Raw genomic sequence first — 16,726 nt, forward strand, 5'->3', positions numbered from 1 at the left:
TGAAGCACAAGTGTTGCAAAGGATAGTAACATTGTCCCTTCTTTCTTTTTCTCTCATTTTTGGCCTTCTCTTTTTTTCCTTTTATATGGCCTTTTTTTATAATTCCTTACTTGGGACAATGCTCTAGAAAATGATGATCATCACACTTCTATTTATTTACAACTCAATGATTACAACTCGATACTAGAACAAAAGATGACTCTACATGAATGCCTCCGGCGGTGTACCGGGATATGCAATGGATCAAGAGTGACATGTATGAAAGAATTATGAATGGTGTCTTTTCCACAAATACTATGCCAACTACATGATCATGCTAAGCAATATGAGAATAATAAATGTGTCATGATGAACGGAATGATGGAAAGTTGCATGGCAATATATCTCGGAATGGTTATGGAAATGCCATAATAGATAGGTATGGTGGCTGTTTTGAGGAAGATATAAGGAGGTTTATGTGTGAAAGAGCGTATCATATCACGGGGTTTGGATGCACCGGCGAAGTTTGCGCCAACTCTCAATGTGAGAAAGTGCAATGCACGGTACCGAAGAGGCTAGCAAGGATGGAAGGGTGAGAGTGCGTATAATCCATGGACTCAACACTAGTCATAAAGAACTCACATACTTATTGCAAAAATCTACAAGTCATCAAAAACCTCGGTACTACGCGCATGCTCCTAGGGGATAGATTGATAGGAAAAGACCATCGCTCGTCCCCGACCGCCACTCATAAGGAAGACAATCAAATAACACCTCATGTTTCAAATCTGTTGCATAACGTTTACCATACGTGCATGCTACGGGACTTGCAAGCTTCAACACAAGTATTTCTCAATTTCACAACTACTCAACTAGCACGACTTTGATATTATTACCTCCATATCTCAAAACAATCATCAAGCATCAAACTTCTCTTAGTATTCAAAACAATCTTAAGAAAATTTTACTAACTTCGAATACCTAGCATATTAGGATTTTAAGCAATTTACCATGCTATTAAGACTCTCAAAATAATCTAAGTGAATCATGAGAGATCAATAGTTTCTATAAAACAAATCCCCCACCGTGCTCTAAAAGATATAAGTGAGGTACTAGAGCAAAACTATATAACTCAAAAGATATAAGCGAAGCACTTAGAGTATTCTAACAAATTCCAAATCATGTATGGCTCTCTAAAAAGGTGTGTACAGTAAGGATGATTGTGGTAAACTAAAAAGCAAAGACTCAAATCATACAAGACGCTTCAAGCAAAACACATATCATGTGGCGAATAAAAATATAGCTCCAAGTAAAGTTACCGATAGAAGTAGACAAAAGAGGGGAAGCCTTCCGGGGCATCCCCAAGCTTTGGCTTTTAGGTGTCTTTAGATTATCTTGGGGGTTCCATGGGCATCCCCAAGCTTAGACTCTTTCCACTCCTTGTTCCATAATTCATCAAATCTTTACCCAAAACTTGAAAACTTCACAACACAAAACTTAAAGTAGAAAATCTCGTGAGCTCCGTTAGCGAAAGAAAATAAAAGACCACTTCAAGGTACTGTAATGAACTCATTATTTATTTATATTGGTGTTATACCTACTATATTCCAACTTCTCTATGGTTTATAAACTATTTTACTAGCCATAGATTCATCAAAATAAGCAAACAACACATGAAAAACAGAATCTGTCAAAAACAGAACAGTCTGTAGTAATCTGTAGCTAGCGCACGATCTGGAACCCCAAAAATTCTAAAATAAATTGCTGGACGTGCGGAATTTATCTATTAATCATCTTCAAAAATAATTAACTAAATATCACTTTCCAAATAAAAATTACAGCAGTTCTCGTGAGCGCTAAAGTTTCTGTTTTTTACAGCAAGTTCAACAAGACTTTCCCCAAGTCTTCCCAACGGTTCTACTTGGCACAAACACTAATTAAACACAAAAAACACAACCAAAACAGAGGCTAGATAAATTATTTATGAATAAACAGGAGCAAAAAGCAAGGAATAAAAATAAATTTGGGTTGCCTCCCAACAAGCGCTATCGTTTAACGCCCCTAGCTAGGCATAACAAGCAAGAATAGATCTAGGTATTGCCATCTTTGGTAGGCAATTCTTCAATTAGGCATCTACCATCTTTAGGAATTTCTATATTTTTATTAATTATCAAACTTTTAGGCACAAGATCGAAAAATTCATGTGTAACAAATGGTTCCTTAATGATAGCAAAAAGATTGGGATGAATACTTATAGATTTGAGATCCGCATTTTCCTTACTAGAGGATTCACCCTTATTTTTAGGAACATACATAAGCTTCACAATTTTAGTGGGAGGACTTGGAGTATTCTTTACGGAAGAAAAAGTGGTTCCCAAATTGGTGATAATACCCTCAAGTTTATTGATCCTAGTGGAATTGTGATTTATTTTCTCATTAACTATGGGTTCCTTTTCTTTAATATTTTTCAAAGTAACTCCTACTTTAGATCCATATTGAGAGATTCAGCTGTGGATCTTTTTATCCAAATTTTCAATTAAATCTACAATAGCAACCTTATTTTCAATAATTTCAAGCCTTTGCATTACATGCTCCAAAGTTAATATAGTTCCATTAACCAAGAGAGGGGGTGATACGTCTCCAACGTATCTATAATTTTTGATTGCTCCATGATATATTATCTACTATTTTGGACATTATTGGGCTTTATTATCCACTTTTATATTATTTTTGGGACTAACCTATTAACTGGAGGCCCAGCCCAGAATTGCTGTTTTTTTGCCTGTTTTAGGGTTTCGAAGAAAAGGAATATCAAACGGAGTCCAAACGAAATGAAACCTTCGGGAACGTGATTTTCTCAACGAATAAGACCAGAGAGACTTGGACCCTATGTCAAGAAAAGAAACAGGAGGCCACGAGGTAGGGGGGGCGCCCTCCACCCTCGTGGGTCCCCTGTTGCTCCACCGAGGTACTCCTTCCTCCTATATATACCTACGTACCCCCAAACGATCAGATACGGAGCCAAAACCCTAATTCCACCACCGTAACTTTCTGTAGCCACGAGATCCCATCTTGGGGCCTGTTCCGGAGCTCCGCCGGAGGGGGCATCGATCACGTAGGGCTTCTACATCAACACCATAGCGTCTCTGATGAAGTGTGAGTAGTTTACCTCAGACCTACGGGTCCATAGTTAGTAGCTAGATGGATTCTTCTCTCTTTTTGGATCTCAATACAACGTTCTCCCCCTCTCTTGTGGGGAACTATTCGATGTAATCTTCTTTTTGCGGTGTGTTTGTTGAGACCGATGAATTGTGGGTTTATGATCAAGTCTATCTATGAATAATACTTGAATCTTCTCTGAATTCTTTTATGTATGATTGGTTATCTTTGCATGTCTCTTTGAATTATCAGTTTGGTTTGGCCTACTAGATTGATCTTTCTTGCAATGGGAGAAGTGCTTAGCTTTGGGTTCAATGTTGTGGTGTCCTTTCCCGGTGACAGTAAGGGCAGCAAGGCACGTATTGTATTGTTGCCATCGAGGATAAAAAGATGGGGGTTTTCTTCATATTGCATGAGTCTATCCCTCTACATCATGTCATCTTGCTTAAGGCGTTACTCTGCTTTTTAACTTAATACTCTAGATGCATGCTGGATAGCGGTCGATGAGTGGAGTAATAGTAGTAGATGCAGGCAGGAGTCGGTCTACTTGTCTCGTACATGATGCCTATATACATGATCATACCTAGATATTCTTATAACTATGCTCAATTCTGTCAATTGCTCAACAGTAATTTGTTCCCCCACCGTAGAATACTTATGCTCTCGAGAGAAGCCACTAGTGAAACCTATGGCCCCAGGGTATATCTTTATCTTATTGATCTCCTACTAGTTAGTTATTTACTTTGCTTTTATTTTACTTTGCATCTTTATCATAAAAATACCAAAAATATTATCTTATCATATCTATCAGATCTCACTCTCGTAAGTGGTCTTATAGGGATTGACAACCCCTATTTGCGTTGGTTGGGAGGATTTATTTGTTTTTTCCAGGTACGAGGGACTCGCGCGTAGCCTCCTACTAGATTGATACCTTGGTTCTCAAAAACTGAGGGAAATACTTACGCTACTTTGCTGCATAATCCCTTCCTCTTCGGGGAACACCAACGTAGTGCTCAAGAGGTAGCAAGAAGGATTTCTGGCACCGTTGCCGGGGAAGTATGCCCAAAAGTCAACATACCAAGTACCCATCACATACCCTTATCTCCCGCATTACATTATTTGCCATTTGCCTCTCGTTTTCCTCTCCCCCCACTTCACCCTTGCCGTTTTATTCGCCCTCTCTCTCTCTATCCTCCCTCTCTTTCCGCTCGCCTTTCTTCCGCCATGTCTGAATCAAAAAGGGTTGGGGGTTCTCTCCAGAGTTTAGTACTTTGGACAACCCTTCTATTCTCGCTAAGCTTATAAATAAGGATACTATGGAAAAACCTACCAGAGTTATCAATGAGATTCTTAATAATTTTGATGAAGATGATTCTGGAATTTTTTGTTATTTACTTGATGAATCTTTGAAAGATGGTTGGTATAGACTATTAAGAATTAGGGCCAGCTATGTTCCACAATATCAAATTGAAGTTTACTTGAAAAGCTTTTATATTGCCCTTCCTTCTTCATTTAAGCATGTCTTAGATTCTATATTTAAAGAAGGTTTTCTTGAAGGGGATGTCGTAGACACTTATGAAAAAATGAAAACTATATTTGGGCACCCCATGAATGAGAAAGTTGAATCTACATCTCTTTTGCTCTCTTACCAAAACGAGTCTATTAAAGAGATAAAGGCTAGCCTAGATGCAAATTTCTGTAACATACTTAATCTTTCTTCTACCATTAATAGCCATGTGCTTTATCAAAATAGAAGGATTAATTATATAGATAGCAAGATTTCTCTTTTCTTTCCTAATGCCAAAGATGGCAATACCTAGATCTATTCTTGCTTGTTATGCCTAGCTAGGGGCGTTAAACGATAGCGTTTGTTGGGAGGCAACCCAATTTTATTTTTATTCCTTACTTTTTGCTCATGTTTAGTAATAAATAAATTATCTAGCCTCTGTTTTGGTTGTGTTTTTTGTGTTTAATTAGTGTTTGTGCCAAGTAGAACCGTTGGGAAGACTTGGGGAAAGTCTTGTTGAACTTGCTGTAAAAAACATAAACTTTAGCACTTACGAGAATTGCTGCCATTTTTATTTGGAAAGTGCTATTTAGTTAATTCTTTTTGCAGATGATTAACAGATAAATTCCTCACGTCCAGCAATTTATTTTAGAATTTTTGGGGTTCCAGATCTTGCGCTAGCTACAGATTACTACAGACTGTTCTGTTTTTGACAGATTCTGTTTTTCGTGTGTTGTTTGCTTATTTTGATGAATCTATGGCTAGTAAAATAGTTTATAAACCATAGAGAAGTTGGAATACAGTAGGTATAACACCAATATAAATAAAGAATGGGTTCATTAGAGTACCTTGAAGTGGTCTTTTATTTTCTTTCGCTAACGGAGCTCACGAGATTTTCTACTTTAAGTTTTGTGTTGTGAAATTTTCAAGTTTTGGGTAAAGATATGATGGATTATGGAACAAGGAGTGGCAAGAGCCTAAGATTGGGGATGCCCATGGAAACCCCAAGATAATCTAAGGACACCTAAAATCCAAAGCTTGGGGATGCCCCGTGTCGGTGTCAAAACCGGCGGATCTCGGGTATGGGGTCCCGAACTGTGCGTCTAGGCGGATGGTAACAGGAGGCAGGGGACACAATGTTTACCCAGGTTCGGACCCTCTTGATGGAGGTAATACCCTACGTCCTGCTTGATTGTTCTTGATAACATGAGTAGTACAAGAGTTGATCTACCACGAGATCAGAGAGGCTAAACCCTAGAAGCTAGCCTATGGTATGATTGTATGTTGTCCTACGGACTAAACCCTCCGGTTTATATAGACACCAGAGGGGGCTAGGGTTACATAGAGTCGGTTACAAGGAAGGAGATCTACATATCCATATTGCCAAGCTTGCCTTCCACGCCAAGGAGAGTCCCATCCGGACACGGGACGAAGTCTTCAATCTTGTATCTTCATAGTCCAACAGTCCGGCCAAAGGATAGTCCGGCTGTCCGGATACCCCCTAATCCAGGACTCCCTCAGTAGCCCCTGAACCAGGCTTCAATGACGATGAGTCCGGCGCACAGATTGTCTTCGACATTGCAAGGCGGGTTCCTCCTCCGAATACTTCATAGAAGATTTTGAACATGAGGATCGTGTCCGGCTCTGCAAAATGAGTTCCACATACCACCATAGAGAGAATAATATTTCCACAAATCTAATCTACTGACGTACCCCATAGTGTGACATCACACCATAGCCAGGTCTTTATTCGAATCGTTTTTCATAACCCATCTCAGCATGTTTCGCGAGGCGGTTTCCTTGGCACGTCTTGTCGAAGCAGAGATCGTGTCCCCTTTATTACGGGATTCTCATCAATACGGACGTGGGTAACCCAACCATGCCTATGGGTAGGACTCCTAGATCTTAGGCAAGTCCCAAACGGCCACGAGGAGGACGCTTGATATTCACCCTCTTTATATAGGGGACAAGGCTTTTTCCTCTCGATCTTAATCGAATCCGCCTCCCGCCTCGAGTTCCAACACCCAAAGCTCAGGTTTAGGCACTTCGGACCTTCAACTATGTCCGGATCCAACCTTCAAGGTCGGTGGATGCCTTCCTCCGCCACGGAGGAGGACATCAAGAAGTTGAGAGAGGCCAGATATCTGACCGCCGAAATTTCGCATCGGCTGCCTCCCCGAGGGCAAGTCATCCCTACTCCCGAACCCAACGAGAGCATCGTGTTCGTTTCCCACTTCCTCCGAGGACTAGGCCTCGCTCTGGATCCCTTTGTTAGGGGTCTTATGTTCTATTATGGGCTAGATTTTCACGATCTGGCCCCGGATTCCCTTCTTCACATTTCGTCATTTATTGTCGTATGTGAGGCCTTCCTCCGCATTACCCCTCACTTCGGCCTGTGGCTCAAGACCTTCGATCTGAAGCCGAAGATGATCGAGGGGCAGCACGCAGCGTGCGGATGCGCTTCAATAAGAAAAATCGCTGACGCTCCATGGCCTGAGGGTAGCTTCCCAGAGGTGTCCGGATTGTGGCAGCGGGAGTGGTTCTACATCACAGCTCCTCGAAGTGCTAAGTGGGTAGCTGCCCCCACCTTTCGCTCAGGCCCCCCACCACAACTGATGTCATGGATCAGCAGGGGGCTGAGCTGGGGTTCAGCCAAGGACGTGCCAATACTGCAAAGCCGTATCCGCGATCTCTGTGAGAGAGATTTTAGTCTGGTTATGGTAGTGCAAGTTATGCTAGTTCGTTGAGTCCAGCCTTGCAAACGCCGTCCCCTCCGCATGTGGGGGTTCAACCCGGAGGGACCGCGAGCTATCCAACACTTCCTCGGCATGACGCCCGAGAAGATGTACAAATTGTTCTTCGGACCACAAATAATGTGTCCGGACATCACTGAGGATGCAGGTCTGAGCTGCAATCGCCCGGATACCCAAGTAAGTAGCCCCGCATCTGAACACATTGTCCGTCTATTTATCGCAACGTCGCCCTAAAAAAGCCGCTCTTTGACCAGGATTGGATAGCGAAGGCAAAGTTGATCAGGTGTCCGGCCCCCTCCCTGAGACCTCACCAAATCCTGTGCTAACCAGGATGCCGGAGATCGCGCCTTATCAAGCACCCTTAGGAGAAGATAAAGGGGGGAACAAGGAGGATAGCGCCTCCGCGAAGGAGGTTAGACGGGGAGGAGGGACTGAAACTTCCTCTCCCCAAGGAAGGAAGAGGACCGCCTCCGAGGACCCGGAGACAATGGTCTCCAAACGGGGGAAGAAATCTTCGCCGGAGGGCCCTGCCCCGGGGGCTACCCCGGCCGCACTATGCCCTCAAGGGGATCAGCCCTCCACCGAGCTGTAAGTAAAATGGTACTTAATAATGAGAATACCTCGCTTTACTTCTCAGGAAAATAACCGAAGCATTTATCTTGAAGTTTGGATCTTAGCCCTTCTCAGCAGAGCTCGTCTTCAGGGGATCTTCTTCCAGAGATGATGGAGAGCGAAACGCCTCCCCCTGCCATACCGCCTCATGAGGCGGGCGACCCCGAGGTGTCGTTGCGGAGGGTTTCTCCTGATCCGGCAAGGCTAGAAGGCAATTCTATGGCCACCCGAAGTCCTCAGTATCCGGCTCTTGAAGAGAGCAATCGAAAGAGTCCGGCACCGTCTGGTGTGCGGTCGGACGTACTGAGGGATCTGCTAGAGCGAGCGGCTATCTTAGAAGAGCACCGCGCGTTGATGGGTACGGTGATTGAAAGGATTTCGTCCGCCGAAAGCGGGTTCCATGAAGCCTTTATGAGTCTACTGACGGGTTTTGAGGTACGCGAAGTGATGTACATTTTTGATAGTACCGCACATTTTTAGATGTGCCCTGTGTAGATAGTATCCCCTGAGACTCTGGGTGCTGTCGAAGACGACGGAGCACAGAGGATCATAGTCCCAGGAATAATCGTGTCGCTAATATGCAGGTGGTGGAGGGTCCGGTGGCCAGCCGGACTGATGAGTTTGCCGAGCTAAAGCGGCAGCTTGACGTGGCAGATGCCGACATCGTACTTGTCAACAAGGGGCTTGACGAGGCACAGGGTATGTGATTCCTCCGGCGACACATGGAAGAGGAGCATGATGCAAGTATCTATAACATGTGTGTGAATGCAGATGGAGCTGCGGCCGTGGAGAACCTTCGAGCGGAACTTGCCCGAGCCAAAGAACAAGCCAGGAAAAGCGATGCGGCTGCCCTAAAGGCAATTAGGAAGCTGAAAGCCGAACAGGCTGCTCACTGCCAAAGCAAGGAGGAGATAGCCAGGATGGCTGTGGAATTGAAGAATGCCGCTGACCGTTACGAGCTTCTTGAAAAGGAAGATCGAGCTAAGAGGACAGACCTAGAGAAGGCCACGATGGCGACCAAAGACACCCGCTCTGCAATGAGAGCGATGAAGGACGAGCTGCGTAAAGCCGGGGATATCGTGGCTGGGAAGCCCTTTATGTTGCGGATGAAGCTCGGAGATCCTAGGTACACCCCTTTGGACCGGCTATGGAGTTCTGCGGACGCATATCTGGACTTAGCGGCGAGTGCCGCCGATGTGGCCGAATACTTCTGAGATCAAAAAGATCGCGAAGTGGAAAAGCTGTTCTGGTCACAATTTAACGTTCTAGAGCGTCCGCTTCCATTGACTGACCGGTTGGCCGAATGGGCCGAGCTGAATAGGTTGTCCGGACTCGCCATGAGGTCTGTTGTGGATCATCTGCGGCCGGAAAAGCCAAAGCCGAACAGTTATTTTAGTTTGGTGCAGCAGTTCCTTGGTGCAGTGCCGCACATCAACGCGATGAAGAGGTCGGCGTGCGTAGAGGGTGCGCGGATGGCCCTTGCCCGTGTGAAGACATACTGGGCGGAGATGGAGGCCACCGCCATTGCCGCCCAAGATTCAGACGAGAGCCGAGTACCAGCCGAGCACTACTTTCGAGAAGTTCTTGAGGGCGCTCGTTCAATAGAAGCGCAGTGCTCGAAGAACACTATGTTCTAATGACATGTATTCCCATTGAAAAACAATGTTTTATTGGATTGTAAAGGCTATTTTATACTTGTGCCTGAAAGAATTATAATACCTCCTGTGTGGCCGTTTATGTATATATGTATATAACCTGAAAGATGGTAGTCATCGGCTTCAGCCCCCACGCACATAATGCGGGGGTGCTTGCAGAAGACACATGTTCACACTTGATCCAACGTCTTGGTCCATTAAGGAGGTGATAGCGCAGCGAACTAGGAAATCGGACTATAATGCTTTAACACTTTCACTTAGCCAGAGGAGTTTGACAGTGGGGCTACTATATAGCCCCTGGTGGCTCCGCGCTCATCCGAATTTGGGGCGCGTACATGCCTGGCCGGGAAACGGCCCTTCGTTAAGGCGGAGGAATCCCGAAGATTCCGCAAGGTCATCGAGTGGTTGACCAGTCTCACGCTATATCATGACAGTTAGTTTTCGGCTTTTCTCTACTAAGGTGCTCGTCTGGATGAACCAGGGCACAATCGCAGTAGTTCTCCTGGTGCCGCCTTAGCCGATAGAGCGGAATGTAAGGCAGCAAAACACAGGAGCCGGGCAAACCCAACATTTGACCAAAGACATGATTCGGAGCTGATGCATATAAGGCCAAACTCGCGACGCCGAACACTCCCTAAGGTATTCGGTCTTTATGATGTAAACCGGGCTAAACAATGCCCTTTGTAATAAGCCCCTGGTGTCCAGGTATGTGCAATATTCTAACGTGGCCACATGCCAATACGTCAGCATCCTTTTCAATTGTACTGAGAATCCGGGGGGTGTGTATCAACAAGAGACAGTAAAAAAGGTTTACGCAGGGTCTTAATCTAAAAAGAATCCTTGGAACGGGTCCCTACTGCACGTCTGCGCCTGTGTCTCCGTTGTGCCGTATCCTGGACGGGTGTAGCACGATGGTCATCTGTAAAAGAGAGGAACTTAGCTGAAAAGTTATCGTGCAAAAGGTAGGTTATACTAAATAAACCATGTACAGTTCAAGATGAGTAAAGTTGAGCCTAATTGCCACTTGTTTACACGCGTTGAGCCCCTTGTATTGTTATAGGGGTATAGCCATCAAACCTGTATCAATTATATATAGCTACACCGGACTCGTCTAACCGCGTCCGTGGTCTTAACGACCTGTCAGATGCTCTAGTTGGTGAGGCCGTTTAGTGTGCGGCTGCCAAGGCAGCCGCACGGTCTTCCGCGCGCAAGGAGCGCTCAATATTTCCATTTACTGTAATGATGCCAACTGTCGTTCTTGATAATATGAGTAGTACAAGAGTTGATCTACCACGAGATCAGAGAGGCTAAACCCTAGAAGCTAGCCTATGGTATGATTGTCTGTTGTCCTACGGACTAAACCCTCCGGTTTATATAGACACCGGAGGGGGCTAGGGTTACATAGAGTCGGTTACAAGGAAGGAGATCTACATATCCGTATTGCCAAGCTTGCCTTCCACGCCAAGGAGAGTCCCATCCGAACACGGAACGAAGTCTTCGATCCTGTATCTTCATAGTCCAATAGTCCAGCCAAAGGATAGTCCGGCTGTCCGGATACCCCCTAATCCAGGACTCTCTCACCCCGGAAGGCATCCCCTCTTTCGTCTACTTCTATCGGTAACTTTACTTGGAGCTATATTTTTATTCGCCACATGATATGTGTTTTGCTTGGAGCGTCTTGTATTATTTGAGTCTTTATTTATTAGTTTTCCACAATCATACTTGTTGTACACACCTTTTGAGAGAGCCATACATGATTTAGAATTTGGTAGAATACTCTATGTGCTTCGCTTATATCTTTTGAGTTATATAATTTTGCTCTAGTACTTCACTTTTATCTTTTAGAGCACGGTGGTGTATTTGTTTTATAGAAACTACTGATCTCTCATGCTTCACTTAGATTATTTTGAGAGTCTTAAATAGCATGGTAATTTGCTTAAAATCCCAATATGCTTGGTATACAAGATTAATAATAAAAACTTTCTTATGAGTGTGCTGAATACTATGATAAGTTTGATACTTGATAATTGTTTTGAGATATAAAGATGGTGATATTAAAGTTGTGCTAGTTGATTAGTTGTGAATTTGAGAAATACTTGTGTTGAAGTTTGTGATTCCCGTAGCATGCACGTATGGTGAACCGTTATGTGATGAAGTCGGAGCATGATTTATTTTTTGATTACCTTCCTTATGAGTGGCGGTCAGGGACGAGCGATGGTCTTTTCCTACCAATCTATCCCCCTAGGAGCATGCGCGTAATACTTTGCTTTGATAACTTGTAGATTTTTGCAATAAGTATATGAGTTCTTTATGACTAATGTTGAGTCAATGGATTATATGCACTCTCACCCTTCCAACTTTGCTAGCCTCTCTAATACCGCACACCTTTCGCCGGTATCATACACCCACCATATACCTTTCTCAAAACAGCCACCATACCTACCTATTATGGTATTTCCATAGCCATTCCGAGATATATTGCCATGCAACTTTCCACCGTTCCGTTTATTATGACACACTCCATCATTGTCATATTGCTTAGCATGATCATGTAGTTGACATCGTATTTGTGGCAAAGCCACCATTCATAATTCTTTCTTACGTGTCACTCATGCATCATTGCATATCCCGGTATACCGCCGGAGGCATTCATATAGAGTCATATTTTGTTCTAAGTATCGAGTTGTAATTGTTGAGTTGTAAGAAAAATAAAAGTGTGATGATCATCATTATTAGAGCATTGTCCCAGTGAGGAAAGGATGATGGAGACTATGATTCCCCCACAAGTCGGGATGAGACTCCGGATGAAAAAAAAGAGGCCATAAAAAAGAGAAAAGGCTCAAATAAAAAAAGGAAAATGAGAGAAAAAGAGGGAAGGGACAATGTTACTATCCTTTTACCACACTTGTGCTTCAAAGTAGCACCATGATCTTCATAGTAGAGAGTCTCTCATGTTATCACTTTCATATACTAGTGGGAATCTTTCATTATAAGAACTTTGCTTGTATATTCCAATGATGGGCTTCCTCAAATTGCCCTAGGTCTTCATGAGCAAGCAAGTTGGATGCACACCCACTTAGTTTCTTTTTGAGCTTTCATATACTTATAGCTCTAGTGCATCTGTTGCATGGCAATCCCTACTCACTCACATTGATATCTATTGATGGGCATCTCCATAGCCCGTTGATACGCCTAGTTGATGTGAGACTATCTTCTCCCTTTTGTCTTCTGCACAACCACCACTCTATTCGACCTATAGTGCTATATCCATGGCTCACGCTCATGTATTGCGTGAAGATTGAAAATTTTTTAAGAATGTCAAAAGTATGAAACAATTGCTTGGCTTGTCATCGGGGTTGTGCATGATTTAAATATTTTGTGTGGTGAAGATAGAGCATAGTCAGACTATATGATTTTGTAGGGATAACTTTTTTAGCCATGTTATTTTGAGAAGACATAATTGCTTTCTTAGTATGCTTGAAGTATTATTATTTTTATCTCAATATGAAATTTTGTCTTGAATCTTTCAGATCTGAATATTCATACCACAATTAAAAAGAATTACATTAAAATTATGCCAAGTAGCACTCCGCATCAAAAATTCTGTTTTTATCATTTACCTACTCGATGACGAGCAGGAATTAAGCTTGGGGATGCTTTATACGTCTCCAACATATCTATAATTTTTGATTGCTCCATGCTATATTATCTACTGTTTTGGACATTATTGGGCTTTATTATCCACTTTTATATTATTTTTGGGACTAACCTATTAACCGGAGGCCCAGCCCAAAATTGTTGTTTTTTTGCCTGTTTTAGGGTTTCGAAGAAAAGGAATATCAAACGGAGTCCAAACGGAATGAAACGTTCGGGAACGTGATTTTCTCAACGAATAAGACCAAAGAGACTTGGACCCTACGTCAAGAAAAGAAACAGGAGGCCACGAGGTAGGGGGGCGCGCCCACCCCTACCAGGCGCGCCCTCCACCCTCGTGGGCCCCCTGTTGCTCCATCGACGTACTCCTTCCTCCTATATATACCTACGTACCCCCAAACAATCAGATACGGAGCCAAAACCCTAATTCCACCACCGTAACTTTCTATATGCACGAGATCCCATCTTGGGGCCTGTTCCGGAGCTCCGCCGGAGGGGGCATCGATCACGGAGGGCTTCTACATAAACACCATAGCCTCTCCGATGAAGTGTGAGTAGTTTACCTCTGACCTATGGGTCCATAGTTAGTAGCAAGATGGCTTCTTCTCTCTTTTTGGATCTCAATACAATGTTCTCCCCCTCTCTTGTGGAGAACTATTCGATGTAATCTTCTTTTTGCGGTGTGTTTGTTGAGACCGATGAATTGTGGGTTTATGATCAAGTCTATCTATGAATAATATTTGAATCTTCTCTGAATTCTTTTATGTATGATTGGTTATCTTTGCAAGTCTCTTCGAATTATCAGTTTGGTTTGGTCTACTAGATTGATCTTTCTTGCAATTGGAGAAATGCTTAGATTTGGGTTCAATCTTGCGGTGTCCTTTCCCGGTGACAGTAAGGGCAGCAAGGCACGTATTGTATTGTTGCCATCGAGGATAACAAGATGGGGTTTTCTTCATATTGCATGAGTCTATCCCTCTACATCATGTCATCTTGCTTAAGGCGTTACTCTGTTTTTAACTTAATACTCTAGATGCATGCTGGATAGCGGTCGATGAGTGGAGTAATAGTAGTAGATGCAGGCAGGAGTCGGTCTACTTGTCTCGGACGTGATGCCTATATACATGATCATGCCTAGATATTCTCATAACTATGCTCAATTCTGTCAATTGCTCAACAGTAATTTCTTCCCCCACCGTAGAATACTTATGCTCTCGAGAGAAGCCACTAGTGAAACCTATGGCCCTCGGGTCTATCTTTATCATATTGATCTCCTACTAGTTAGTTATTTACTTTGCTTTTATTTTACTTTGCATCCTTATCATAAAAATACCAAAAATATTATCTTATCATATCTATCAGATCTCACTATCATAAGTGGCCTTATAGGGATTGACAACCCCTATTTGCATTGGTTGCGAGGATTTATTTGTTTTGTGCAGGTACGAGGGACTCGCGCGTAGCCTCCTACTGGATTGATACCTTGGTTCTCAAAAACTGAGGGAAATACTTACGCTACTTTGCTACATCATCCCTTCCTCTTCGGGGAAAACCAACGCAGTGCTCAAGAGGTAGCAGGGGGTGAGCCAAATAAATCTAACATAGCATTATAAGAATCAAAAGTATGACTACCCAAAAAGTTCCCTCCGGTAATAGTATCAAGAACATAACGGTGCCATGGAGTAATGCCTACATAAAAATTGCGAAGGAGAACGGAAGTAGATTGCTTCCTAGTAGATCTATTTTGAGCATTGCAAATTCTATACCAAGCATCTTTTAGATTTTCACCCTCCCATTGCTTAATATTTTGAATTTCATTCTCGGGAGACAACGGAGAAGATAAGGGACTAGCCATAATGACAAGCAAACAAACTAACACACAAGCAAACAAAAAGCAAGCGGGCAAAAAGAAGCAAATAGACAAAGAGAGGGAGGATAGAGAGAGAGAGGGCAAATAAAACGGCAAGGGTGAAGTGGGGGAGAGGAAAATGAGAGGCAAATGGTAAATAATGTAATGCGGGAGGGTATGTGATGGGTACTTGGTATGTTGACTTTTGCGTAGACCTCCCCGGTAATGGAGCCAGAAATCCTTCTTGCTACCTCTTGCGCACTGCGTTGGTTTTCCCTGAAGAGGAAAGGATGATGCAGTAAAGTAGCATAAGTATTTCCCTCAGTTTTTGAGAACCAAGGTATCAATCCAGTAGGAAGCTATGCGCGAGTCCCTCGTACCTGCACAAAACAAATAAATCCCCGCAACCAACGCAAATAGGGGTTGTCAATCCCTACACGGTCACTTACGAGAGTGAGATTTGATAGATATGATAAAATAATATTTTTGGTATTTTTATGATAAAGATGCAACGTAAAATAAAAGGCAATGAAAATAACTAAGTGTTGGAAGATTAATATGATGCAAGATACACCCGGGGGCCATAGGTTTCACTAGTGGCTTCTCTCAAGAGCATAAGTATTTTACGGTGGGTGAACAAATTACTGTTGAGCAATTGACAGAATTGAGCATAGTTATGAGAATATCTAGGTATGATAATGTATATAGGCATCACGTTCAAGACAAGTAGACCGACTCCTGCCTGCATCTACTACTATTACTCCACACATCGACCGCTATCCAGCATGCATCTAGAGTATTAAGTTCATAAGAACAGAGTAACGCTTTAAGCAAGATGACATGATGTAGAGGTATCAACCCCATCTTGTTATCCTCGATGGCAACAATAGAATGCGTGCCTTGCTGCCCCTACTGTCACTGGGAAAGGACACCGCAAGATTGAACCCAAAGCTAAGCACTTCTCCCATTGCAAGAAAGATCAATCTAGTAGGCCAAACCAAACTGATAATTCGAAGAGACTTGCAAAGATAACCAATCATACATAAAAGAATAAGAGAAGATTCAAATATTATTCATAGATAGACTTGATCATAAACCCACAATTCATCGATCTCAACAAACACACCGCAAATAGAAGATTACATCGAATAGTTCTCCACAAGAGAGGGGGAGAACATTGTATTGAGATCCAAAAAGAGAGAAGAAGCCATCTAGCTAATAACTATGGACCCGTAGGTCTGAGGTAAACTGCTCACACTTGATTGGAAGGGCTATGGTGTTGATGTAGAAGCCCTCCGTGATCGATGCCCCCTCCGGCGGAGTGATATGTCTCCAACGTATCTATAATTTTTGATTGCTCCATGCTATATTATCTACTTTTTTGGATGTTTATGGGCTTTATTATACACTTTTATATCATTTTTTGGACTAACCGATTAACCCAGAGCCCAGTGGCAGTTTCTGTTTTTACCTTGTTTTAGGGTTTCGAAGAAAAGGAAAATCAAACGGATTCCAATTGACCTGAAACTTCACGGAACCCATTTTTGGAAGGAAAGAA

This window comes from Triticum urartu, chromosome 1A (assembly GCF_056163025.1).
Source record: "Triticum urartu cultivar PI428250 chromosome 1A, HENAU_Tu73, whole genome shotgun sequence".
NCBI classification, from domain to species: domain Eukaryota; kingdom Viridiplantae; phylum Streptophyta; class Magnoliopsida; order Poales; family Poaceae; genus Triticum; species Triticum urartu.